The sequence below is a fragment of the Anser brachyrhynchus genome, assembly GCF_964034855.1.
Source record: "Anser brachyrhynchus genome assembly, chromosome: 8".
NCBI classification, from domain to species: Eukaryota; Metazoa; Chordata; class Aves; order Anseriformes; family Anatidae; genus Anser; species Anser brachyrhynchus.
In genome coordinates this window covers 12,479,849-12,504,562 of record NC_137702.1, presented here as the reverse complement: position 1 = coordinate 12,504,562, position 24,714 = coordinate 12,479,849, and the positions used below count along the sequence as shown (strand labels likewise).

Below are 24,714 nucleotides of genomic sequence, written 5' to 3'. Positions count from 1 at the left end.
TTTTTCACTTGGAACTCACAAAGAATTTATTATATATTAAGAACTTCACTAAGTTCCATTTTTGGAATTAACCACGTACGAAAGTAAATCTTGAAGTACTTTGTTGAGAATAAAGAGGGCAGAGGAGAAGAGGAGACGTTTGGTTCTCACAAGTAAGGAAAAACCTAGCTTAAAATAACAGGCAGCAGTCAAGAATGAAAAATAGCAATTTTAGTCTCTTATCTCAAAGGAAAATGCCAAGACCTTTTCATTTTAATTTTGTGAAGTTTTGCCCAGAAATGAATATTTTGTAGGTGACTAATTTTGTTCTATCCTGTGTGGTTTTTGAATGTATGCTCTGAGACAAGATGTCCTGATACCAGGTTGATACATTGCCTTTTTACTCTCCCTACCATGCCCCCCCCCAATCTGTGGGTGTCTGTTAAAATGCCAAACCCAAATGAACTGAGATACAACACGTGCTCATGCTGTGAATGCATGTTCATTTCAACAGAAGCGCACACTCCTTCTTCTTCTGTTGAGGACCATAAGTAAGATTATTAAAGATTTTCAACTGTAACAAAAGAAATGCACTCAGCCATTAATCCATTTGGGCAGTATTTTCAGTTAAATTTCTAGTCTACTCCCGAGTTCTAATATTTAGACTGACTTTGATTTAATTGTAGAAGCAAAAAAAAAAAAAAGTTTGTAGCTGGACAAATGTCTTCTTTGGTGTCATAGAAGAGCTGCCTTCTTGTTACGCTGTTTTCGTATCTAATACGTTTCAATCTGGAGTATTTTTTTTTAATAATGCACCACAGTGTAGCTAATATTCGTATCTGACTTTGAAGCCTCTACTGAAATTGGAAGCAGCCATTTAAATGGGAGTACCTCATGAGCAAGGAGTGGTTGCATGTACTGAATGTAGTCAAATGGATTTTATTGTGAAAGATACCTATTGGTTCTACTTAACTGTAACTTTCTTGGACCAATTTGGATTAGATTGCCCCTCCTTTAAATACATGGGCATAAGATGGAAATAAACTAACAGTTTCCTAAATGTGTTTAACTTTTACGATTGGCAGCTTGCTTTTTCAATGTTGTACATGAAATCCTTCAATGATCAAAGTGAACTCCACAATAGTCTATGTGGGGCTTAAGACTCCTAAATAGTCTTATGTGACTTATGTGACGTTATCAAGACTGGAGATCATTCTGTTTAATAAAAAGTAAAAATTGATTTTCTTAAAAATTGTAATTTAAACCGTTTCCACAAAACCAAGCGCCATAAAACCAAGCATTGTTCATTTATGGCTTGTGTGGATTTATTTTGAGTAGATGTTAGACCAGGTGACCACTTTTATAATCATGTGCAATTTACCACAATTGTGTATTATTCTTTCAGTTATGATTTTAGTAATTTTTTTTGACATGGCAACTTAACTACTGTAAAGGCTTTCTCCAAGTAATATTTGAAGTAATTGAAATAGTTTTTTAAAAAAAAAAATTACTATATTAGTGAACTGATAAAATTGTAAATTTTAACAAGTTCTGGCAAAAAACTTTAAAGTCTCTGATGTAAACTGACCCCTGAAGACACACCTAAATGAGTCAGTAGAGTACCTCCTCAGGCAGAACTTTTTTGGGACACGAAGCAACTTTGTTTATCTAAAGCATTTTGCCTAAGGTAAGAACGCTGAAAATGCTTTTCTGTTGTTCTTGATATTAAGGGAAACCCTAGCCTTTCTCATGTTTGTTCTCTATGTATGGCTGCATGACTGAGAGAAATGCTTAGGGCTCTCCAGGGATTACAGCAGGCAGAGCTGAGCAGCAAAATAGAGGACTTCTAACGCTGAAAACAGGTAGTGATTCTATGTAAGGATACTTAAATAAATGTGTAAGAACTTAACACTCTTAAAAATGTTATTGTCTTTAACTCAGCTAATCTCTATTATACCTTTAAGCTCTTTTCTGTATCTTTTTTTTTTGAATTCTCAAGAATGTAAGTGTCTTGTGGTTTCTTTCAGAAAAACTGCAAATACAAAATCCAAAAAGTCACCTATAAACTAGTCACAAACAAAATTACTGACTTGGCAAACTAATTAGTGCAGAGATTTCTGGCTATTGTGTTCAGCCAACGCTCATCCAGTCCAGGGTGGTTTATTAGGTTTGGGCAGTACTGTGGAAGCTGACACTATTCAACCTAAGCTGGCTTCAGGAAGAGTCTCTGCTCTTGTCCAGGACTTACTGTGCAGCCACCCAAGTAATTCCACACAAACCTGCCAGTCCAATCAGCTGGCCTTGAGTCAGAGCAAATAAGCCTGAGCTGAACTCTGGAGAAGAATTCAGCTCTAATCTCCCTCCTGCATGCCTTTTTTACATCTAGAGCAGCACCCAAGAACACAAACCCTATGTTTAATTGTGGCGTTGGGTAGCAAGCAGCAGCAGGTTGCTACTGCATTTCCTGGAGAGTGCTATGAAGATAACAGAGTGGCCGTCACAGAACGAACCCACCTGTCCTTAGGATCAACTCAGTTGTGCTGAAGTGTGAAGACTGAACTTTGTTAATCTTTATGTTACCAAAAAAAAAAAAAATCACATTTTATTTGCTTTATCAATATGCTACTTCAGACTAAATAGAAAAAACAATGATGCTATTTGATGGATTGAAATAGGTTGAACCAATGATGCTACCTTTGAAAGCATGAGGCATGGAACAGCGCCATCAATGCCTGGCCTTGCGGTCTTAGGCAGCTCTTAGAGCACAAACGTGAAGTGGGGTTTCAGTGAAATGGGGGGGAATAAAGCAGTTTGTTGTGTAGCAAGTAGTGACTTGAGGGGTGGGGGCTGATCTAGTATTTTTAGCTTGTCCCTCTATAACATGATGAAAAGCTGGTGTTAGCATCATTTTCTCTTGATCAGAATAGGTTTTTACTGCCACCATTGGCAAGGGTGGAAAAATTTTATTGCCCTATCAATTACCCAAGGCTGGGTAAAAAATATACATAATAAATATGGTTACCCATTATTGGTACAAGACAGAAGTCGTTGCACAGAGAAAAGGGCGGCCCCAAGACTTTGGGTTGGGTTAAGTTTGGTAGGTTACATGAGGAGCAAGGAAGACTGTGGAAGGAGAAACATATTAGAGCACTGTGATGCTGCTAGGCAGGAGTGGGTGGGTTCCTTTATACTTGGGAATTACTCAGAAGCTACTACAGGATCCTGCAGGAAAGGGGCAGCCAGATAGCAAGAGCACATGGAAGAGATTTTGAGCTGTGGGGATAAGAGAATCGAAGCAGAGCTGTATCCAACCAGCTTCAAACGAAGCAGGTTTCTCAAGGTTTAAATGTAAATTCGCTTGGGTGGAGATCTCATAGTAAACCTGCTTGATCTCACTCCTTACTACGCATGGACTGCTTTTTGTTTGCATATTATTTTCCTCTGGTAGGGCAGCTGAGCCAAACTACCCTGTAGGTACACAGATGCTGGATTCAATCCAGGGAAAGCAGGGGGCATGTAAAGGCAGGGTAGGAGCCCCAGGAGTATCCCTTTCATTAGCAGGAGCTATTACCTGAAACATCACACTATTAACAACAGTTGCTCTTTGTTATCATCCCATCCCTAGACATTATTGCTTCTTAAGCAAGATGGCAGAACATAATATTTAAGTACTTAGTGAATTCAAGGCAAATCCTGGTCCAGGGTGTGGTTAGACAATATGAACTGGTTTAATCCTGTTGCCAAAAAGTTACTGCTGCCAAGAGGATAGTCCTGCTCCTCCCCTCTGTTGGCAGCACCTTCTCCCCCACTTCTCACATGCTGGCTCCATTGTCTGTCTCTCTACTGTGAGCCAATGCAGCTCATTTTTTAGCTGAAAATTTAACACCCCAGAAACAGGAACAGTTTCTTGGTGGCTTAGGAAATCTGCCTGGTTGACCGTACGTATGCTCACATGAGCACCGGAATGGGCAGAGGGGCAAGCGCTGGGAGTGCATGGCTGGCAGCAAGGGCAGCTTTTTGTCAGCAGGCCATCAGATTAGGTCTGCCTATTGCTCAACTGCACCCTTAAGTGGCCATGGGAATTTGAAAAAATACAATACACTTTGCTCTGAAGCAGCTGAGAAGAACAGTCAGTTCTACTGCGAAAGCACTAGCACTTGGCTGAAATGCAATAACGCCTTCAACCACTGCAGCTGTTTAGCTAAGCGAACATATTTCCAAACTGATTGCAGTTAGTGCTTACAGGTGCTCCTGCAATAACACAGAAAGCTCCATTACTCTTTAAGATTTGGGCACGTGAACAAAAGACTGCATGAGAACAGTGGCATAGGTTCAAGAAAAAATTTTCCTTCCCTCTCTTGTGGGATTTCAGTTGTTTTGAATCTGATGGCAGGAGAAGAGTTCCAAGTCAGCAAGAAGCAGGGAAAAGTGAAAACTGCTTGGGAAAGTGGAAAAGCTACTGAGGTTTTTATGCAGACTCCAGGACTGCAGAACGAACGTCTGTCTGACTAGACTAGTAATTTGGACAATTACCATTTTATTAAATCTGAAAGATACCGTCTTCACAGAAGTACAAGCCAGTCTAACTACCATAGTAACTGCCTTCAAAAGAAATTGAAAATATTTTTCAGTGCCTAGTCTCCTGTTACAGAAAACTGGTTTAGTTTTAGGATTTTCTCGCAATTTGCAAAGTTGCTAAGGGTTCTTAATGCAATAAGGGTTTTGAATTTCATAAGGATTTAAACGGGAAAAAAAATGAATCTTCTCTGTTTCTTGGTTAGCTGAAGCTCTTACAGGTGAATTATAACTGTGAATTATCAGGGAAAAAATAATAATTAAAAAAAAACCGAGAGGATAGCGACAAATGCATGGTAGTTCCTCTCCCTCTGTAGGAAGCCTGAGGTAAATAATGCCCTTTCTGAGCGCGCTCTGCGTTAGGCGGTAACTTGGCGACCACACGCCGGCTGGGAGGCAAACAGGCGGCTGCCAAAGCATTAAAATAGCCCCACTGCTTCATTTCCAGTCACGGTCCCGCGGGCTGGGGAGGCGGGCGCGGGGAGCCGCTCGGCTTCATCCCCCTCCTTCTCCTCAGCGCTCCCCTCAGCCCCCCGCCCCCGCGGGCGGGGCTGGCCCGGCCGCAGCCCCCCTCAGGGCCGCCCCCCGCCCTGGGCATGCCCCGGGGGGCGGCGGGCAGGCGGCGCCGTGCCGAGCCCAGCCGAGCCGCGCCGGCCGCCTCCGCCCTCAGCCAGCAGGCGGAGCTGCAGGGAGCGGGTCCCCGCCGCAGCGCAGCGGCGGGAGGGGGAGGGGAAGGAAGCGGAAGGAGCCGCCGCCGCGCTGAGGGGAGCAGGCGCTGTGCGGAGCCGCCGCCGCCGCCGCCGGGTGCGGGCAGCGCGGAGGGGAGGGAGCGGAGCGCGGCCGGGGCCGCGGCCGGGAGCGGGCGGCAGGTGAGGGCCCGGGCCCGGCCCCGGGGGAGGGGGGAGCCGGGCGGGGACGGGGTCGGGACCCGCCGGGGGAGGGGGAGGAGGAGGAGGAGGAGGAGGGAAGGAGAGGGGGGAAGCCCCCACGTGACCAGCGCGTGCGGGAGGAGGCGGCGGCTCGCGCGCCCCGTTCGAATCAGCTGGCCCGCAGCGGCGCCTCCCGCGCGTGCGCGGCAGCTCCGCCCCCCTCCTCTCCCCTCCCCTCCCCTCCCCGGCCGGCCGTGCGCGCTCCCGCCCGCCCTGACACACGGCGGGGCTGGCGACACGTGCGCGGCGCCGCGGCCGCCATGTTGGGGCCGAGCGGGCGCGCGGCTGTGCGCGTGCGCGCGCGGGGCCGAGCCGGGTCGCGGGGCGGGGCTGCGTAGAGAAGGAGTCGGGGTTGGGGGGGGGGGGTGAAGGAAGGAAATCTCGCGAGGTGTCGCGGTTCCTGCGGGAGCGGGCCGGCTGCGGGATGGCGGCGCAGCGCTGGGCGTGCTGGGTAATGGTACCGGGCCGGGGGGCGGGCACCCCGCGCGCAGCCCCCGCCCCGCCCCCGCCGCCCGGCCCCGGGGCAGCGCCGCGGCCTCGGGCTCCTCAGGGAGCGGCCCCGGCGCGGCCCCGCCTCACCTCAGCTCACCTCGCCCCGCCGCGCCCTCACAGCGCCGGCCGCTGCGGCACCGCCGGGCACGGCCTTACCCCGCCGCCCCTCGGGCAGCCCCGCCGCGCTCCCCGCCTCTGGGCACCGGCCCGGCCCGGCCCGGCCGCCGCTGTGCCGGCAGCCCCCGGCCCCTTCGGGCCGGCCTCGCCCTGAGAGCTGCCGGGCAGGGCCCCCGAGCCGCCTGAGGGGGGTTCGCACCTCGGCACGGCTGTCCCGGGTCTCTGCGCCCTCATGAGCCTGAGCTGGTGTGGGGATGTGGGGCCCGGCAGGAGCCACCTGGCACCGCAGAGCTGAGCTCCTGGCGCGCTGGGTCCCCTCGTTGTCCCGGGCTTGGGAAATGTTCCTGGTTTCGGCTGCACTTGGACGCTACCGCAGTTATTCTTCCAAGTGTCCCGGCTTGGCGATGTCCCTTTGTCTCCTGGTCCTGATCTCGAAGGGAGAGCATATGGCTCTTACGGGGCCGGCGGTCTCTCCCCGAGTACAGGAACACCCGCAGTACTTGTGGTCAGGGACTGTAGCTCTTCATTTAATAATCCAGGCTTAGCGTGCCACGTAACTGAGCCTAGAACTCTTATAAATAATGGGTTCTTCGGCTTCGAACTTGCAAGCTGTGTTTTGGGAAGAGGTCTGCAGTCATTAAATGCACCGTAATAGCTCTTTGGTGTTTGTAGGTGTATCTGCATGTTTTCCGTTGGTGTTGCCATTATTATTGAAATAATATCGTGCAGATAGTTAGAGATCAAAGCTCGAAGCGTGCGCCGTGTTTCATACTGTATAATAACTCGTACAACCCTCAAGGGCATGCCTTCTGGGTATGTTTCTACCCTGCAGTCAGTTACTAGACTTCCCCCCCTTCTAGCTGGTACAAGGACTGGTGATCCAGAAGGCTCTGTAGTTTGGGGTTAGCAAAATGTGATTCTTTCTGTAAACAAGTATAACTTCTCAGAAAATAGGCTGATGAGTTACTGTTGCAGTTTTTCAAGTTGTTTTTTTTTTTAATTTATTTATTATTCTTACTATACTGTCTGTCAGGTTAATTATGTTAGTATTTACTTAAACAAAACTGGAAAAAACTTTGTTTAAGAAAAAGTGGTGTAGAGGAGAAAAATGCAATTCTTTTAAATTAAAGAGTATGTAGTAAAATGTTAGCGTTAGCAGGCCCCAGTTTTAAAAAAAATAAGCCATCAGGTGAAATTTTCACCCACTTGAGGCCACTCATGAAACTCCCTTGCCTTAGAAGGGGCTGGTTAGGATTTTACTTCAGCATGTGACTTCTAGCGAGTCATTCAGGGCATGAACAACTTTGGTTGCAGGATTTGTATAGCGCTGTCGCGTTTATTTCGTAAAAACATTACATGTCCTGAAATTACAGTAAATGCTTTTTGTTTTGGGCTGTTACACAGTGCAGCCATGTGCGTCCATAAGGAGCAGCAGTTAGCCGCCTTAAATTGAGATACTGTTTGTGTGTCTCTTCGTTGTTTAGTCCAACTTAGGCACTTCTTGCAATTATCAGCTGTACCACCATTAACTGAAATGATTTGTCTTTGCATTGCATGTCCTAAGTGTAGTTACTGAGATAAGCTGTATTAGGTAGCTTAGTTCCTGAGCTCTTTAGTGATGAAGTTCAATCATATGTTTCATCTCATAATATTGAACATTTCTGGAAAATGAGAAATAGTAAATAATATTTTTAAGCTTGGTGTTATTACACATCTAAGGACATAGAGGTGCTCGAGAGAGTCCAGAGAAGGGTGACGAAGCTGGTGAGGGGTCTGGAGAACAAGTCTTACGAGGAGCGGCTGAGGGAGCTGGGGTTGTTTAGCCTCGAGAAGAGGAGGCTCAGGGGAGACGTCATTGCTCTCTGTAGGTACCTTAAAGGAGGCTGTAGAGAGGTGGGGGTTGGTCTGTTCTCCCGCATGCCTGGTGACAGGATGAGGGGGAATGGGCTAAAGTTGCACCAGGGGAGGTTTAGGTTGGATGTTAGGAAGAACTTCTTTACCGAAAGGGTTGTTAGGCATTGGAACGGGCTGCCCAGGGAAGTGGTTGAGTCACCATCCCTGGAGGTCTTTAAGAGACGTTTAGATGTAGAGCCTAGTGATATGGTTTAGTGGAGGACTTATTAGTGTTAGGTCAGAGGTTGGACTAGGTGATCTTGGAGGTCTCTTCCAACCTTGACAATTCTGTGTGATTCTGTAATATGCAAAAATAACTAGATCTCTCTTACACAAAATTTGGGAATGTATCCTATGGGCGTCGACTGTAGTGCTGACCAGCATGATTGCTGTAACGTTTATTGGTGTTACTGGCATACTTGTGATGTAAGATTCCAGTCTGCTCTCTGCCTCATACAAAATGAAGACTTCCCTCTCCCAGTATTTCAAGGAGACTGAAAGAAAATGTTGTTTCTTGTTCTTCCAGTGCTGGGAGCGGGTTGGCATCTGGTCAGTGATCCTTGTCTGGTTGATACAAGGTGGAGAGACTTTCACTTTGCTCTTTTGCCACTATATTGGCTAAGAGAAATAAGAAATAGTTTTTAAAAGTACTCATCAAGTTGGAATAGAAGTCTTGGCAGTCAGTCTGTCCTATTTCCAATTGTTTTTTACATTTTTTTAAAGTAGTCTTTCACATTTGAAAAGCTCTTTCAAGTCTTTACACCTAATCTATTGGTGTTCTCTTTGTTTTGGTTTTCCCAAAAATGGAAGTCTTTGCATTTTGTGGTAACTGATGATACAGGTCTCTTCACTTATAAAAAAAGAGATTTGCAAGGGAGAGCTTAATTTCAAGATTCAGCACTTGCTTATAGCCACAGATTTACACTGTACTTACATAAATCCCAGAAATACAGTGCTGGAAGACCTATTGTTCCCCTTCTTTCAGGTTGGTTTAAATATGTTAGGATTATTCCAGACAGATATTTGTAGGACTTGTCCTTAAAAACCTTGAACAAGAAAAAAATCTTCCACCTCTGTAGGCGGGAGTGAAGTTGCAGAAAGTGAGAAACTTTCTCACTTCTGTAGTGAGAAAGGTTTTTTTCTTAGTTTCCAAATTAAGTGTTCTTTGCTGGAAATCAAGCTGCTTATTATAAGAACTTGCTCCTGGTAAACGTTACGCTTATGGCTATATTGTTCTGGCTTTAAGAACATTGTAAATATGGCTTCTGCTTCAAAAACCGCCTGTGGTGTAGAAGAACGTTTGTAAGAGTTTATTTTAACTTTGTGAAAACTTTCTTTTGGTTTGAGTAACTTAAAATACCATTAGGAAATGCAGACCTAAACATTAAATAGCATGTTCTCTTTCTTCTTGGACGCTGTTCTTAAACAAAAGACTTTTAAAAAGGGTCTCTGCTGAGGTGCTGTTTCATAACCAAAGTAAAATACTTTGGTTTTGTAGCATAAGTTGACCCTTTTTAGAGTTTGTGTTATAATCTGGGTATTAGTTACAAGGTTGCGTTCAACTACTTTCACTTAGACAATTTGTCATATAGGAGGTTTGTTGTTTTTATATAACTTTGGACCAAAAGCTTTGTAGATTAAGTTACACTGACTGTTCCTAAAAGTTACTTTAATGTTTAATGCTACAGTGAGTCCAGTTAAATGTAGAAAGGCAGAAAGATCAGCTAGTCCAATCCTCTGGAATCCTTTGGAAGGGCACCAAGATCATTCCCTCTTCTGACAAAGTTCCTCTTTGTGATGCTTCTTGCAGCAGCTCATCACCCCTTGGTGCAAGTTTCACCCGATACTCAATTTCAATATTTTTGCTTTGCATTAAGTGGATAGCTTTCTGTCATGTTGCTTCTGAAAACACTTGACTCCCCTTTCAGCAATGTTTTATCTGTTAGATTGCCATTTGCCGCTCTCCATTTTTTTCTGGTCTATCAAACTTCATCATAGGATATAGAGAACATGAATGTTGGCAAGACAGAAAATATAATTGCCCAAGATTTTAAAGGTGTTTATACTAGTTCCGTTAAATACTGTATTTAGACACAAGTGTTTGCTTTGATTAATGGGATGCACATGTGCCAGACAAACTCCTGTTAAGACAGGTCAGAGTAAACAGTTGCTTTTAGAGAATACCTGTCAGTAGTAGAGCAGGGGGATTTTTTTGTCTGTCTTGTACAGCTCTGTCATGAGACATACCTAATTCTGTCCTTAAAATGTAGTGATTTGAACTTTAAAACACTTATTTTCATTAGAAAATGTAAAAATCAGAAAGGAGATGTGTGCGCTTGACAGTTTGCTTGTTGGTGCGTAAGTAGTACTATCCTGCTTTTTGTTGTTGCTTTCCTTTTTGTTGTATCGGTGTGTACATATGCACATATATGACCTGAGTTTTCTAGAGGCAGAGTGTTTTTGTTGTTGATTTAGTGTGTGTGTGTGAGCTGAAGTGTTTTTGTAGTATCGGAATACAGCCCAAAATCAAAATTGGAAGAGCTGTGCAACTGGGTTACTGTGCCACAGCCAAACATGTTAAAGAGGAAGGAGAGTGGCAAAGCCTCCCTCCCTTGTCTGTGTATTTGCGTTTGAAAGATAACCTAGTAGAATAAGTCCAGTAGTGCTGAAGTTAGGGGTTTTCTCTTCACAGCTAAAGAATACAGAAACACCAAAACTAGATACTGTCAGAGACGATTTGCTGTGCTGGTTAGTTACTTGTTAATTACATGCTCTAAGGACATTTCAGATTGAAGGAGTGCAGTGAGTGGAATTTAGCAGGTGTATTTTCTGAATTTAATCCTGTTGTGACCTGGATGATAGAACAGAGCACATATGCACTGTCCAGGCAATATGTAAATCAAGGGGGCAATACGAGCACCAGAGTATGAAAAGGTCCAAGCAAATGGCACAAATAATCTGAAATACATGGGTTGCAGTTCAGTAAAGAGAAACGTGAAATAATATGTTTGGGTAGCAACAATAGACTTAAATAAGAGAAACAATTGGCTGGGCAGCAGCTCTGTAAATAAGCAGCTGTACCACAAAATGAGCACAAATGAGTCATGACAGCTTTAAAAAAAACTTACAGGAGTCACAGTGGGACATAGGAACAGGATTGTGGTTGTGTGTAAGATAGGAAATGCTTCTACAGTGGTCGGCGTAAGGCCTCAGATTGGGTACTGGCTGGTTTTTGTTTTGTACTTGGAGCAGATTTGGACCACTTGAAGAGCATTTAGAGGAGGGTTGCAGTTAGGACCTTTGGGGAAGGACTGCAAGAACTGAACTTGTTTAGGTTATGGCAGAGGTGGGCAGGCATAATGATAGGTTTCAAATACAGTAAAGATTGCTACAGAGGGGACTGTAGTAAACTCTTCTCTCCAGGTAGGGTAAGAAATAATGGTCCTAAATAGCACAAAAGGAGATTTCTGTGCTAGAAGGAAACTTTCCAGCTCTGTGGATAGATAAAAATGGGGTTAGATATCTGAGGGAGGTAATGGGATATCTATTGCTGAAAGTGCTCTAGAAAAGGTTAAATAACCTCCTCTTAGAAGTGATTTGGGTATAGCTGGTCTGTCCTTGGCCACAGGAGGTAGGGTGACTTGCCAGTGTAAGATCTCTACGTTTCTGTGATTTTTATGATGTTGCTGGCAGTGACTAAGACAACAACAAAAATCAGACTTAAAACCCCAGACTTTGTAGTGGAGCGAAAAGCTAAGTGATGTGACAGTCTGTAAGGTTTAGTTTGAGAAAGTACATCAAATAGTTCATTAAAGAGTTGTTTTATAAAGCACTTTAAGCCTTCTGTATAAGCTAATACGGAAAATAAATAGGCTTCCTTCTTTTTTTTTTTTAATCTTTGACTTACCTTTTGTGTTTTTGTTTATGATGCGGTAGAAACAAACTGAGCTAGAGTCAAGGTCTTTCAGAAAACTTCACTGAAAATAATCAAAGTTAAAATGATGAAGTCTAAGGAGCCAGGGAATCAGGTGCATGCCAAGGCTCTGGAACAGAGCGAATCATTCAGCTTCAACTTGTCGCTGTATAACAGAGATAAGTGCTATCATCTGGGAGATGTGTTTTGGGCAATAATCATCACTTATAAAGTATCTTCAGTATCACAGTATTGCTGTGTAATAGTGCCAGTATGGAAGAGGCTGAATAGAAATACGTGCTTTCTGCTACATATACTATTTCTAAACAACATTTCTCCTTTGAGATTTTTTTAGGTGGTGTGAAAGTCTTTGTTTAAGGTGGGAGAACTACGAAAAGTTACTAAAGCTCTTTAGGATTAAAAGTGCCATGCAGTTTGATAGAACAGTTCTGAACCAAATTCAGTTTAATAATTTACTCTGAAATTTTTCTATTAAGTGTCAACTGCCTGCAGTTTATGTGACCTTGTTCAAGCTTTTGTGATTTTTAAATTTTGTCAGAGCTGCCTTGGGGTTAATGAAGAATGAAGGAAAGGCTGCGTCATATAGGTTTATGCTCTGTAATTAGAAAAAGGGTTAAATAAATTGTCACATTCTTAACATTTCAAGAGAGTGTAGAGGACTGAGATAAGATAATGCTTTCAGTCTGTTTCTTCCTAATTGCAATTAGACTTAATTGCATTTTTCTATTTGACCAATGGTTTGGATTAAACTTTCTGTACACTTTAGGTCAACAAGGTGTCGTCATTCTGTTTGTTGTAATTGATGGGAAATTGCTCGCTAAAGCATTGAGAAACAAGGTGTTGGTAACTGATACGGCACTGGTTTGAGGTGCTGACCTGCTGCCTGCTTACAAACGGCTGCAGGTGCAACAGGACACGGTGAAAGCTAATGCTAAAGGTTTCTTGTACATTAGTTAAATGGGGTTTCAGAACTGTTTTTTCTAAAAATTGATAAAAGGAAGAAAGATACAGCACTGTCCCCTAAGTTAGAATGATGTCAAAAAAAAAAAAAAAAAGTAATTTGTTCCTTTCCTCAAATATCGCAAGTCTTCCAGGGATTTTTCTTACATGTATCACTGCAGTACAGAGGCTTTCTTGTAGAGTATTGTGAAGGGGTCACAGTATCTCGCAGTAAGGGCACAAAGGCTTAAGCCTTGGGCAGAGACAGATGCACCTATTCCCTAAGCTCCACCTGGAGAGCTGTTACTGAGAAGGAATCATCAGAGAGAACAACTGTCTGACAGCTGAGGTGTCTGGGGGGAAAAAAATGCTGTTTTAACCTGGAGTTTGGAGAAGTAGATCCTGCAGGGTGGTCTGGGGGAATATATGGGCAGTGGCTGACTAAAAGATTTGTAATGGGAACCCATGGATGTTACAACAGATGATGGAGTTTGTTTCCTTATTTTTTTTCTGTTTCCAAGCATATAAAATTTTGGCAACTTTTAAAACTGTTTTGCTAATCTCTCTGAAGTTAGAATATATTGGTACATGTTTTCTCGTCCACCCACTACCTTCTTGTCATGTACTTGCACTTTCTCTGTGTATGTGTCTCTGAAAGTCAGAGTATAACTAGCAGCAAGTCTTAGTTCTTCGGTGTATGTTGTTATATTGCTTTTGATAGTAACTGCTCGATCTAAATTGCTTCTTGAAAAGATTTGACAATGTGTCTGTGCTTTGCTGTGCTGCCAGGGCTGTTCTCTGGGTATTTCCTCAAAAGTGAGGTTTCAGGAAAAAGGAAGCTAATCAGAAGTTCTCAGTTCTTTCCAGTCTTCAGCCTGCAACGTGCTTTGTAGTTTTTAATTTGTTTTGCCCTAGAAAGATAGGCAAAAGAGAAAGATGCTGCAGCACATGATTTTTTAAAAAGTGGGTTTCTATTTTTAGCAGAATCATGGTCTTTATGAGATCTTTTTTTTTTGGAAATTCTGCTACATCCCATGCATTGCAAAAAGGCTGAAAAATCATCATTCAAGGTATTATTGTAGAGCCTGCAGCAATGCAATTACTTTTCATATATGCTTGCATAGTTTTAAGTCCGTCTGTGAGGAAGTGGTTTCTGACAGAACAGAGTGTAGTTATCTCATTTCTCTTCACTGAGATCAGCTGCAAATTTCTCTGGATCATGTAATTGGGAATCTGCTGATCCTTTGTTAAGAGGATTCCAAAGATACTTTAGATGGAAAAGGTTCTTCACCAGCTTGCCACCGTCTCAAAGGCAGTGCTGAAAAGGACAGTGAGAAACATTTACTACTTGTCTAATGTCTGAGTTCAGATAAAGCTTCTCCCCACCAAAGTAAAGCCTTTTCAGATTTCTTTTCCTACTCTATGGTTCAATTCAAGTCTTTTTTTTTGATGCTGAGTCTTATTTTGATGGGGTTCTTGACACATAGTTTGAAGATCTGAGTCATAGTTGATACAGAAAATGTTGCAAACCCTTAAGAACCCTCTGTATTTTATTGGCATGAATGGGTTGCTTTATGGAGAAGCCAGGCTTGCTGTCGGCACCTTCCAAATTCTCTAAGTGCATAAGGGAACAGAGTTATTGCTGTTAAGATCTAGATTTCTTTTTTTAAAGACTACCCCCCTCCCATCCCACCTCAGTCGTTGCCCCCCCCCCCCCCAAAAAAAAAAAAAAAACAAAACCAATACCCAACACACCAACAGTCTAGGTAATTCAGTTCTGTCACGTACTAACTTAAAATATCCCTGGTTACAGCACAGAGGTGATTTATTGAAACTTCATATATTACATGAGAGGTTTTTTTTTTCTCTTACCAAAATTCTGAATACCAGAGGGAATCTTTTGCAGGGATCTGGAGGTAAAGGCAGGCAGGTTACTGTTGTTTTATCCGGTGTGAGTCATCTCATTGATTTTCCAGGTGAGAGGTAACTGGTGATCGGAATTGTCCTGCTCTAAGGACACAAGGATGATAACTCATCATGAGCTGTAGTTGTGGTTAGATCAATGGTCTTTAAAAAAAAAAAAATTAGATTGTTGAAAGTCTCTGTTTACGTGGCCCAATAAATTGTCCCAAAGAGACCATCCCAAAGAGTCCATGAGAAACAGAGCTGTGGGAAGGCGTACTGTGTGATGCTCGTGGTACTGTTTTCAGGCTTGATTCGTGGGTCGCTATAAGTTTGTTATATGACGTGTACCAGACAGTCACGTGGACGTTTCTTCTTTTCTATCTGTTGTATCAGTAGCCTGATTTGCAGAAGTGGCATGAGCTAGAATTTAAGGTCTCTGTGTATCTGCCCTTAAATGTGTCCTTTGCTACGTGTGGACTGCCCTTACAGCTTCCCTAGCCAGTTCGCTCGTGCTCCTGCTTTGAAACAAAAGTTTGCTTTTCTTATACTTCAGCAATTACCTTTTGTGTGTAGTCTGACAACTGTTTCCTCTTGACCCTCACTGACTGTATTTTCCATAACAAGAAGATGTCAAAAAGAGCCCAGGGGGTTGAATCAGTAACAAACACAACCCCAGAATGTCTTGCTTCTTTTTCTCTGATGCCTTCTTTGTGCCTCAGGTTCTGTCAGCGAAGACATGCATCAACTGGGTTTCAGTTAAACTTCCAATAAAAGTGTAAGTTTTATATTCAAGTCAGCAGTACAGCAGAGTGAAAATAAAGTAAAAGAGATGCTGTGACCCCAGCTTTGCAGAAGCAGATGTGAAGAACGTTTCCCCCAAGCAGCTCACAATTCCAGTATGACCTGATTTATAGCTGGGCAGTACAGCTGGACAGAAACAGTAAGGCAGCTAAATTGCTTTCTGTGCGTCAGTTATCAAATGGTTTTATCTTCATTGTGGAAAATCAGAGTTCTAAGCTAAGCAAAGTAACTGTGCTTTTTATGCTTACGAGGGGCTAAGGGATAAGGGACAGCCTGAGAGCAAGGCTTCATGTTACAGCTAACCCGACCCAGTGGCTATCTGCCACCAAAGCACGTAGTTCTGGCCCCTGCTTTCTGGTAGCACCTGTGCTCATTTGACCATTACAGTATGCCCGTTTTGGGAGCTAAACCAGCCGAAAAATAATGGCTCTTTTGTAGGGGGTTGTGTTTTCTAAATCAGCTCATTGTGAGATCGGATTGAATACTACTAACATGAATGCATAGGAAAAATGAGGATGGCGTGTCAGGGTTACATGGGAGTGGGATTGCCTCTTTTTTGTAGATTATATCACTTAACAGTAAAATGAAACCTCACCTGGGAAGTCTCACTGAAAACTCAAAAGAGGGAATGAGTGAAGGCTCACCAGAGTACGTGTCAGGCCTTTTGATAAGGAGCAGGATGATAGATGAGTGTGGTTTTCTTTGCTGTGTTAGAAAGGTATGGGGAAAGTGGTTACTTGGATAGCAGCAAAGGAGGGAAATGCCCTTTGGAAACATATCTGAGTGGATACGAGTGGAGCAGGGGTAGGTGTTGCAGTAATTAGTATAGAAAATGATGAGATCCTCATCGAGTTGCCTGCTTGGCACAACAGTGGAAACCTTTTTTAAATGAAGTCAGATGCTGAAAAGAGGGTTCATTCACTAAAAAAGGTGTTTGCCATTGAGTCATCATAACATGCACTGTTGATGGATGTGCAGCCTTCAGCACAGGTGCCTACACTGGCCCAACATACCGAGAATTAGTCTGTGAACCCCCAGATAGATTTCCAGTTTTATTTCTTTAGCGTCTTTTTAAATACATGGACATTGAGTTGCTTTTCCTCTCCACTATGAGTGAATTAAAAGTGTTTCTAATGTTTTCTCAACCAAGTAAGGGTAATCCAAAGTGTATGCGCATACAACTCTGAGGAGGAAGCAGCCACCGCCTTACCTGGGGGCTTTTTCAGTCAGCTGACTTGAAACGCATAGCAGCCAATATGTTTTACAAACATCCTGGGCAAAGTTTGGAAGTGTGTGTGCTAGGAGAGCATTAATTTCATTGCAGATAGTGTTTTGAAATGTTAATGTCAAGGTTTATTCTGAGCCTGGCAGAAGTGATTTAATGTACTCTCTCTACAGTTCCCGTATAAATAAATGTACAAAGGAGGATTCAACCCAAATTTTGTAGAGGGAATGCACGTATTCCTTTGGACAGAACATTCAGTATTTTCATGGATGGCATTGAATGTTTTTTTTCTTCTCTTTTCTGAACAGTACAAATAATCAGGTGTCTTAGGTGATGGTCAGAATTGTTAATTTCAATCAAGTACTTCTAGAGTGGTGATACTTTAAAAATATTTCAGTGATTACAGAAAAGAACTGATAATAATCTAGAGCTGATACAAATCTGACTTGATTTCACTGCTGGCTTGAGTCAGAGTTGTAAAATGATCTTGCAAAACTGAGTGAATGTGGGATAAAATAGAATCTCATTTTCAAAAATGGGAAATAATGCATAAGAATAAAATATGCAAAAAAAATTCAGTGTTCTGATATAGGTGCTTTTGTAAAAACATAACTCAATTTTCACAAGCTGTCAAAAAAAAGTAAATAGTGTTGAGTGTTATTAGGAAGGGGGTCACAACACAAAACATTACTATTCTGTGGTAAAAATCGTTTGAATGAATTGTGGATATCATGCTTTGAATATTGTAGTCAGCACTGATCCCTCTGATGGATTCAGCACAGCAAAGAGCAACAAGAATAATCAGAGGCTTGGGATAGCTTCTGGGTGCAGAATACAGGGAAGAGAAGCTAAAGAAAACACCAGTTAATTCTGTGGCCATACAGCAGGTATATCCTCAGGTCTGCCATGCCCTACATGATCATTGTATTTAAGTACTTTTTCTGTTTCCAGTTACAGTGAAACTAATTTTTAAAGATACGGGATTTTCACATATTTTTCCTCAAGCTGTTGAGCATGGTATGTGTTTAATTGCTTATTGCCATAGGAGAGTGAATATGTCATGGAGTTATGAGGGCTTTGTGTCTTGAAGGTACAGCAAATCCTGCTCTTAGGGGCTGCATTCCTACTGTACTTCTTTTTTTATGGCTACAACGTTATGCCGTAGGTAATGCAGTTGTTCATATTGAAGTCATTTCTACTTTTAGAGAAAATTTTAGATGTTCTGTAAGAACTGGCAGTCAGGGTTTTTTGGAAAATATTTTAAATCATAAAGCGAAGCAGTTTTATGGGTGGCTTGTAAATTACGTTTGTCATGTTAATCCTTGCTAAATACTTGATGTCAGCTCTTCAGAGGTACAAAGAAAGGAATAAGCAAAGCACTTGCTTTGACACAGCACTCAAATTTCGTACAATAGTTTGAAAAAAAATGCTTTAGAAAGGGTCAGTAAGGTTTTTCTGGGACATCACCGGCAAAGCGTAAGCAGTTTATTGTTAAAAAAGAGCAATGTCGAGTCATCTGCTTCATATCTTTTCTCTATAAATGCAACTGTGAATATTCTTGTTGAGGTGAATGAAAACGATTTTGAACTTTGTAACTGCTGTTGATTATTTTCAAATTCACTCTATAAAGATCCCAAACTCTCTCTGGCAAACTCAGAAAGCTGCTAACAAATGGTTTTCAGTCTTGTAAGGAATAAGCATTTTAACTACTTAAATCTATGTAACTGAATGTTTCAGTAGGCGAAAAATGGGGAAAATCCCACTTTACCTTGTATTTGTATAAGTTAATATATTAAGTCCAACATAAATAATTTTCCTGTTTAGTCTAAGCTTGACCTAAAGTCTTTTGGTTAGTTTTTCAGTGTGGTGTCAGTGTGTATTGCAGAGGCAAAGCCCAAGCATGTGGAGAGCGAGACCTTGAAGAACTTAACGGCAAGTGTGGATTTTGTATTCCTGTGATGGGTTAGCTGTTCAGCAGTGTTTGAATTCTGGCAATCTGCTCTTGTTTGCTTAGGATAGGTATGGAAACTATATAATTCACACTCTTTGACCCAGCTGCTGACAGCTCCTTCCTGTTGCCTGAGTCTGGTAAAATATGCTGAAGATAGGCTCTTTTCCTTTTGTTCTTGTGCTTCGAGAAATTCTCTAGTGGCTGAATCTGGATCTTGAATATCCTTTTCATGTTTCTTCAGGCCTTTTACCTACTGATACAGGGTAATTGCAAGGAATGGTAGGATGAGCATCTCCTTTCTTTCTTTGAAATAGATATTAAGAATAATAGGCACTCTATTCAGACATATTTACTATATAAAAGGTTAAATTCTCTGTTAACTTATTAAAATGTGATCACTGTTTGCAATATACTATTGAATTACTAAGTTAATGAAGTATAAAGGCACTAAAATACTATTGCAGTTATCATGAGTTCTGTCATCTTAAGAGAAAGGCCAGAAGTCAAACATGTCAAAAGTTAATTGAGTTTCAGGAAAATACAATGAGAAAGGACAAGATGTCATTTAAAACCTCAAGGTCTTGTGTTCTATTAGGGTGGATAAAACTGCAAACATACATTGAGGTTACCAACACTCAGTTGTATCCATGTGAAACATCTATGACGTTGTAGTTGAAATGGCATACTCATTTATGCAGTAGCTTTCTGTTATTGATAATACCATGGATCTTCTTTTTTTTTTTTTTGTGGAAAACTGTATATAGGCAAAGTCAAAAAGCAAAACAGGTGGGGAAGCTCTAAGTAAAACACAAAAGTGTCATTCCGGTATGTGCAATTGAAAGCAACAAAGAGAATGAGGTAAAACTGGAGTTGCTGTTGGATATCTAACCTTTCATCCTTACCTTTTTGCCAGGTTATGGGTTTTGATACCCATTTGTAAAAATGAAAAATTAGCATTCTCTTTTACAAACACATCTGTGGGATAGCTTGAATGCTAGAAATTTATGGGAGCTTAAGGGAAAACAGTGAAAATTCACAGAAGAGAAATCAATTGAAGTTTATTACATAGGTAGAAATCAGCCATGACGTAAGAGCTGAAAATAGTTGGAAGCTGGAAATGTATATTCATTCCCTCTCTTCCCCAGGCATCTGCTTATGGCTGTTGGTGAGACAGAGTGCTGACTGGATAGGCCTTTGGTCTGACTTAGTTTCAAACTTCTTTCCTCGCATTAAGTTTAAAATAATGGACTTGCTTTTAAAGTCAGTGAATAAGTTTTGAAAATGGGTAATCAATTAACGTAAAAGGGAATTGAATGCGTATATGCACAGATGACAAGTATGTTCACATGCTTAGACAGTAATAGGTAAGTTGCTTGCTCTGTAAATGTAGTGCAGCTTCTCAGTATCTGGAGCATGGGATATATTTAGAAAGTGCTTGATAAAGTATTCAGAAAGAGGGAAGGGGTAGTACAATTGGGATGAATTCTGCACTTCGTAGGCAGTCTTTCATTTTATGCTTGAGCAGTGAGCATAATTTTGAAAGTAAATTGCCTCATGCAGGTGCAGGAAATAATAAACTGGGTATTGCAAAACAAAACAACCCTGGAGAACAATAAGAGTCAAAGCAGAATACCTGGGTATTCCTTATATCGCAAAGTTGAGTAAAGGAAACAAAAAGAAGAGCATTCAGAGGGTAAATTGTAATTGTATTTCAGCAGTGTGTTGACAGGTTAATGGTGGGTTTAGAGGAACAGTATAAAATCTTAGAAAGGCTTAGAAACACATTTTTAATCTATAAAATATATCTATTGAGCAATTTAATAAGCTACCTGGAAAAAAAAACACATTTGATATATGGTTGTATTGTGTGAAAAGTTACTCCTCTGGCTGAGTCTTTCAAGATAACTGATACCTGATATCTGACTTTTAAACATTAAAAAAGTATGAGTCGGAATGGTCTGTCTTGTGCTGAGGACAGTAGAAATTGCAAAACCAATGAGTAAACCTGCATCTAGATGAAAAACACAAGTGGAGCAAGCCTGAAGACAGTTTGTCAGTGGTTGCAAGAAAAGCAAAGACCTGTAGTTATAGTAGAGAGAAATAAAAATAGTCTTTTTTTTTTTCTTTCCCCAAGATGATAATTACATTTCATGCCAAAACAGAAAATGTTCATATTGAGAATGCAAGAACTAAAAGGCTGAGATTTTAAATGTAAATGCAGGCTAAACAAACTTTTTATGTATTTTCAATGAATAGTATGAGCACAGGCAAGGCAGAACACAGAAAACCCAGGAAATTAAAAACAGCGAGTTATTCATCAGTGCATGTACTGGCCTACCAATACAAATACTACTCTGAGCAGAGCAAGAGAAGAAAGCAAAATTGTAGTCAAGCAAAACAAAGTTAAACATGATGCAATCATAGGTCTATTGGAGAATATACTAGAATATATAGTAGAGTAAAAAAGGAAAATAGGCTCCCATTGTACTATTAAATCAAGGAAATTCTGGCTTGCTATGCTGTCTGGAAGTTGCTGGATATAGACAGAAGCAGCTACGCAAACTAATGTACTAGTTGAACGAGGACCACTATTAAAATACTTCTGTTGTTGTTGTTTTAATCGAGGCCAGTTCTGAATTAAGAGAAGATATGCAGTGATGTTCATACTGAAAGTTGTTTTTTCTGTGACCAGGTAAAGAACAATGTTCAAATATAAAGGGACTGGTCACTGTAAGAGCTTTAAAAAAAATGCAGTTACCACTGCACTTAAAACACCTTCAGTAGTTGTCAGCTGACACTTCAGGAATCCATGCAGCCTGAAATACGCACAATGGTCGGCTTATTCAGAATACTTAAGTGCAGACCCAGGCAAAGAATGAGAATGTCAGATAAGAGTGAGTTATGAAACCTGTCAGCTTAACGAGCTAAGAGTCGGTTGCAAAGCAGAATTTGGAAAGCATCTAAGAATAAGTTGTAAGACGTCGTTTACAAGTGCTGATGTCTGTTGTTCCATTGGGATGCTCAGGCACGGGGAGAAATTATCTGTCTGCCTTCCAGTACTGGGGCTACTGAGGTGAGACCGGCTTGTTCTCAGTGGGGCTGATGCTGATGTGCAGCTCACCGAGAACAGAACTGGCCCAAAGCTGCTTTGAAAAGACCATCTGCAAAGGCAAAGCTATCATACGTGGCTAAGTGCAGCCAGCAGTTGCGGTATGTGTTAGACCATTTGTAAAAAGTCCCTCTCCAGCTTTCTTGTGAGCCCCCTTTAGGCACTGGCAGGACCCAATATATTGAAGTCAGTCATAACACAGCTGAATGAGCATTTAAAAGAGCTAAGAATCCTTAAAAATAACTGCCAGAGTGCAACACGAGGCAAGTCACTCCTGATAGCAGGCTACTACAGTATTTAAATTCCAGGTTAAAGCAGTTTGTTTTAAACGCTAGCCCATTACTTTCCAGAGCCCCAGCACGTGAGAACACTTCAGGTGGTTACCCAGAGTGGTGCTACAAGTACACCTGCACTATCAGCTCACGTGGCAAGGCCTGTAATTCCGGGATCATGAAGGTGCCTCTGCTCAGAAGGCACAGCATGGTTCTGACTATTTCTTTTATTCGGAGATGCCAGGATAGTTCTTCTGCTACTTTTCCCTCCCTAAGTCTGTCTAGAATGTTTTGAAGCATTTAGAGCCATAATTTGATCAACCCCTTAGCTTAGAGAAGAAGGCATCGCTTTCTTTGATGCTACCAACACTGAGCACCATTAGAACCTCTTGGCCAGTTATGCTACGTTTAGCAGGGGGTGGAGATCTTGGAAGTGTAAAGAGTTTGCAGCTTTCCTGAAAGCTGGAGTCTGCTTTTTATGAGAGATTGCGGTCTGACCCCAGCAATTACTTGCTCTGTATGGTTTGATAGCAGTATACGTGCTGCATGGGTAGAGTGGAATTGGTCCTTGAGTTTTGGAGACAGCCAGAGAGAAGAACTTGAAGTTTTTCAAAATGTTGGAGGCAAGGTGGGATATGTGGCAGAACTGTCATTTAGGATGACTAGGAGCCAGCCCATAGGATAACAGTTTTGTTGCTCTGCTTATAGAATAACAGGTTTATCTCATAGACTGAGTCACAGGTATTATCAGATGGAAACTGAGTGGTTAAAATGTGCTACTTGAATGGAGATAATTGGAAACAAATCCTTTTTCTTCTTTGGGTACAGAGGGGAACATTTTAAATTTTGATTAAAAAAACAGAGAAGAAAAGCATTTAAGTTCTGATACAATACTAAAAATACCTTACAAAAAGCATTGCGTACCTCATGCTCCCGTTTTTCTAAATTTTCTGGTGTGATACTTGCCTTAATACCTGTTGCAGTGGCACTGCCAAGTGCAGTGCATGGAGAATACCTGGTTGTGTACATAATACTGCTCCATCTCGTACATCATGGTTTGTCATTATGGTAGCTTTCTGAGGCTTATGTAGCTGATGCTGTAATTTTCCTATAAAAAGTACATTAACTGGTGTATTTCAAATGCATGCCCTTGGTTGAAAGTCATGTGGGATAAAAATACACAGTATTTCATACAATCCAAGCATTGCAGTGTACTTCGAAAGGTAACACGGTTGCGATTGTTTTGCAAGTAAATCAGAGTAGCTGTTCTGGTGTTGTGTTCTGCAAACAGGAGCAGTGGTGTTACAACTTATCTTTGGGCTTTTTAGAAAGTCGGGCAGCACTGTTTTTCTTCATCAACTTCCTTTTCATAGGTAAGCTATTAGCAGGGCTATTAACTATTTGATGACCTCTGGCAATAGCAGCCTGCCTTTTGGAAAAAAGTCTGTCTTTTTGTGCTTGGTATTTTTTGCATATTGTAATAATAACTTAATTGGGAAACATGACACATTTTACCTATTCACTTTATTGGTGTATAATTATGTGGTTAAGAAATTAAATACAATTGCAATCTATTCTATTACAATAGCATTTTGATAAATGGTTACTGTAATCCAGTTGCTGTTATTAATTTTATAATGAACTTTTTCAAAAATGTGTTTAATGTATCTGAAAGATATTAGATGTTTTGTTAATCCTGCACAGGAGATGTTCTTTGGGTAACAGCAAAGCTATTTAGCGGCTGAATAGTTTCACCTGAGAAGCAGTGAGTGTTTCACTGGGCTGATCACAGAATGGCTCAGGTTGGAGGGGACCTTAAAGCTCATCCAGCCCCAGCCCCATGGTACAGGGGGGTGAATAGGCAGAGGAGGCAAGAAGGGCAGAGTGCTGGGCAGTAAATGAGGTTACGCATGACTTTCTGAAGTGGCACATGGAAGTCATTTGCCAACTCTGTTTTTTATTTTCTGGAGAAGTGCATTGTATCAGCCAACAGTTACTGACCTTACTGGTCAGTCAATAAAAGGAGGGGTGTTGAGTTAAGGCTACTTGCCTTATGCTAAATGCAATTTGTATTAAATGGCTTCATAGTAATTTAATTAAACCTCTTGTAGATTTTTCCAGTACATTAAGAGGAAGCAGTGCTAGGACATGCATCAAAGTGTGGAATCTATTTTATTGTTTTTAGGGCTTTGTTTGGTACTGCTTACAAAGTTCACATCTTCACCTTTCGTTCCTGCCATGTGAACTCGCTCACGCTTGTGCTGCAGCATGCTGGCCTTTTAATTTGGTCCACTGAGACCTATCTGAAAAGATACAAAGAGCAGTTGATATTTTCATATTAGACATGCTTGCAGATCCATTTCATAGTACAGTTGCACAAATATTTCTATTGACTGTTATCACAAATACTTGTTGCAAATCCTTGGTGTGATGTGCTGGGGTGACGGCTGGGGGTTGGTTGTGACTTGGTAAGATCCCAGATTGTGCAAGGTCTGCCTGCTTCCTCCAGTTATTCCCAGTCCTAGTTTCCCTCTTGCAGTTGTAAGCCCACTGTTTTCTACTAATTCTTCGTGATTTCCAGTCTGTCTCTCTT

General features: G+C 41.7%; 1 protein-coding gene across 5 annotated transcripts in view; it reads left to right on the top strand.

The window, feature by feature from the left end:
• Positions 1 to 5,263: 5,263 nt before the first annotated feature.
• Positions 5,264 to 24,714, top strand: part of ZZZ3 (zinc finger ZZ-type containing 3) — a 60,337-nt gene continuing 40,886 nt past the window's right edge. For 4 of the 5 annotated variants that reach the window (XR_013954096.1, XM_080601465.1, XM_080601462.1 and 1 more), the window contains exon 1: positions 5,264 to 5,423. The gene's annotated coding sequence lies outside the window, so the exon portion shown is untranslated. Of the gene's footprint in view, positions 5,424 to 5,816; positions 5,935 to 24,714 lie in introns of those variants that run through there. The other variant, XM_080601463.1, reaches the window with a different exon arrangement.